Below are 4,269 nucleotides of genomic sequence, written 5' to 3'. Positions count from 1 at the left end.
TTTTTCTTAATTTTAGGATGTGTCATTAATTTTAATAAATAAATTATAGAACTATTAGGGGGTGTATTGAACTAATGATTGTAGAATGCTTTGGTGGATTTTACAATTATTGGGATTTAGAGTGAATTTAGGAGATAGTTCAGTGCTCTTGTTTGGATTTTTAAAAACATCAGTGTTTGGGCGTTTTTAGATTTCAGAGTGTTTTGGAGTTTTAGAAACTCTCAGTTTTACATAAGCTTTAAATCCACGAATTCCAGATTCCACACAAAAGGTCTTAAAATTGATTTCTCCACAATTTCCAATAAGAATATACAGATTATGCTAACCAAGAAAACAAGCATAAGTTATATTATATAAAATGCACAAACATACATACGAACAAGCTTGCGTTCGTATCTTTTACATCTCAAACCATACTTTATCACACAAAAATGTATTGATATCGTTCACAGTCACCAATTTCTCAGATCATTGTTTTGGTCAAATGCTAATATGAACAAGCTTATGTCATATCATATACAACTCAAAGCATACTTAATCAATCAAAATCAGCAGCACATGCTAACAGAACGTTAGAAACAGTGAAACTGAGACATACGAACAATTGATATCAGAGAAAAGAAGAAAAATTGAATTAGATTTAATCATAAAAAATATGGAATATTTTTGCAGTTTTCTAAACGTACAAGTTCTTTTCTTTTCAAAAATCTCATCAAATAACATATGTAGAGGTGAGATTTGGCTATACCGATTTTTAAGTAAAAAACATGTGTAAAGTCTTCTGAAATTCTTTTTTTTAACAAACTCTTGAAAAAAAGATTTCTTTTGAATAACAGTAGATTTGATTTAGGTTTTACAAATTACTGTTTGAATAACAGAAGATTTCAAGTGATTTTTAATAACTATACACAAATTCTATATTCAATAACAGAAGATTTGAACATGTATTTAGAAATCACTAGTTGAATAACATAAGATTTTAAAAAAAACTCAAACCATTCTAAAATCATTAATTAGTTCAATACACCCCCCTTAGTTTTAATGAAAATTTTTAGTGATTATCTTAATATATTAATTAACAGAGATTAAAAAAATTCTATCAAAACTTTAAATGTAACTAATTTTCTTTTAATAATGAAATAGATAATATTTTACAAAAGAAAAACATTTATGATAACTACGATGTATGATCTACATAAATATTTGATATTAACTTATTTATTATTTTACAAACAATTATCCGCTTTTATATGTTAAAAAGAGTTATATTGTTCATGGTTTTGTTAGTTATATATTGTTTTGTATTTTGTTAACATTAGCTCATCAGTCCCAAAAAAGTTAACATTTTTAATAGTTACAATAGAACAAGTCCCAGCCTTTTATAGGTGTATGTAATTTATTACTTTTAGTTTATAGGTGAGTAGTTAGAAAGAAAAAAATCTCAGGTTTTAACTGGTGCATGTAATTTAATATTTTTAGTTATTACTATAAAAACTTTTTACGCTTATACTCCAGCGATACAAGCTTAATGCTCGATTACAAATCGTAATAAGAAACATACTAATGGCAAACTTGCAAAGAAGAAAAAGATGAATATTTTGAAACATAAAAGATCACGTTAACATTCTCAAAACAGTGGTTCTAATCATGTATATAAATTATATAATTTGAAGAAACATCATGATAGATGATTTCGTTTTATTTTGTGACTATAAATTCAGATATTGACCGATGATATTCTCCATAATTTTAGGTAATTTTTCTTGAAGGAATTTTGATCAAAGGGATTTTTTTAATAAGTAGTTTTACTATCGGTGACTATACCCCATAATATAGAATGAATCCTTTACCTTTTAAGATAAAACTCTATAGAACAATCAAAATCCCTTCTTATGATGATCTCCCAAAAAAGTTGGCAAATAGTTATTTCAAAGAATTAAAAAAAATATTAGAACGTCAATATGAAAAGAAAGTTTTAGTCCGTGAGTTTTCTATATCATTTTTTTTTTTATTGTTGTGTCATGTTTATGTTATGTATGTTCATCAATTCTTCGTTCTAATGTTTTGAGTTTTAGACATTATTGGTGAAGTTTTGAATGTCTGACCTTTAGAAGATCTTCAATTAAATTAAAATTAACTATTCGTGACACAATGTAGATTTTATGAGGCGTTTAATTTAATTTTATATCATTTAATTTTTATAACATAATGATTTGAATATTTAATATGTAATGATACATGTTTAACATGCACATTGTGGTTTGGATATGCAAATCAAGTATCATATTTCTTTAAATCAATCTTAAAAATCACTGGTGATATGTATTATTGAATTTTTATCTGAATTCTCTACATAGTTAGATGTGTCCAAAAATATGTATTTCTTCGTATTTTTAATAACATGAGATGAGTATGATTTCACTTGAACCGCCCAAATAAACTCTAGAAATTTTTTAAATATTTCGCATCTACCTTTATTAGGACACTAAATAAGCAAAAAAAACTCTAAAACTATGGTACTTAAGCCAAAAATGTTAAAATTAGACAAATGTAATCGCTCTTCAATATTTTAAAAATGTTAAATTTGGATTCAATCAAGCAAATCATTCAACTTCCATATAGAAGAATCGTGTATAAAAAAGAAAAATAAGTCCATATAATAAGCAATTAAGATTTGGTTAAAACCCCCAAAAACATACGGAAAAGAATTTAATATTTATATCTAATTAAATAAATTAGTATAAATATACAAATTAACATTAATAGAAAATTATTAAGAACATATAATAGCCCGCAGAAATGCGGGCCCACACCTAGTTAATAATATTTATTAAACGTTGATTGGTTAAAAATCATAGGAAATAGCTAAACACATTAAATAATACATTTATTATCAAAATTTTACTTATTTTCTCAATAAATGTGAAAACTCTAGAATATACATTATTTTGAAATGGATGAAGTATTATTTAATTTATTAAATAGAGAGTATATATACTTGTTTGTTTCTTTTCCCGGGAAACCATTTTTTTTTGTCGTCAAACTTTCTATTATACAATAGAAGATGTTACATATTGTTTTTCCAGCTTACAACATAACCTGACTTTGTAATCCTACCCTCTTTTGCTAACTTGTCTGCAACAACCTTCCAAGTTCTTTTAATTTTTTGGAAGCAAAAGTTGTAATCATTCCCTCTTGCCAGATTGGCAATATCTTTCATGTGAGTTGGACAGTGATTTCCTTTGGTGGTGCTCTGTGAAGCTTGACGAGAATTTGACAATGTATCGTATAGATCAGAGGAATCTGATTTCGAATTAATTACATACCGCCATACCGGACGTATCTACATTATTTTTTCACCGTAGAAAATTCGGAAACAAAAGAAAATATATGCAAGTATTGCGCTTTTAAAAATTCAGACAAAAAAAAGTATTTGTTATAAATGGATGTCCATAACCAGCCCATACTAGAGAGAAAGAGCCGGCGCCCTAGAGAGAGACCCTAATTTCCTTTTCCTTATTGGTTTATGATTTGTACTATTTCCATCATTCTATGACGGTGTAATTCCCTATATATAAAGGGCTCTTTATGTTTAAGAATAATAAAACATACAAACTCTATTCTCTAGTTTTACAACACGTTATCAGCACGTTTACGCTCTAAACCCTAAGCTAAAGTCCAAACCCTAAAACCCTAATCTCATCCCGGCGATAAACCCTAAACCCGACGACGAACCCTAATCTGATCGAGAACCTAAAACCCATGCTCAAGGCATTCCCGATCTCAGCACGCGACCTCAGTCCGTTCCTCAGCTCGCGACTTCAGCCCGTTTGCGAGACACGATCTCAGCCTGCTCGACGCGACCCGATATCGTTCGATGCGAGCACGTTCACGACCCGATAGCTGCTTGCTCCCGTTCGCAACTCGTCTCAGCTTCAATCCGTTCGCGACAGACAGCAACCCGTTCGTGACCCGACAGCAATGAGCAGCTTGTATTCTTCTCTATTCGGTGGTACTTGCTCCCGTTCGCGACTTGTCTCAGCTTCAATATGTTCGCGACAGAAAGCAACCCGTTTGCGACCCGACAGCAATGATCAGCTCGTGTTCTTCTCTATTCGGTGGTTCATTCAACCCGACTTGAGGTTTAGGTAAAACTAAAACCTAAGAACCAAACCCTAAGGCAATAGATCCATTCCCTAATAACTTAAATTGAATCTTATTGCTTGATTAAAATCGAAACCCTAATTCCCTAAAGCCTAGCCGCATGCA

This window comes from Brassica oleracea, chromosome C6 (assembly GCF_000695525.1).
Source record: "Brassica oleracea var. oleracea cultivar TO1000 chromosome C6, BOL, whole genome shotgun sequence".
NCBI classification, from domain to species: domain Eukaryota; kingdom Viridiplantae; phylum Streptophyta; class Magnoliopsida; order Brassicales; family Brassicaceae; genus Brassica; species Brassica oleracea.
The sequence above is the reverse complement of the archived record's forward strand: the minus strand, read 5'-3'. Positions refer to the sequence as shown.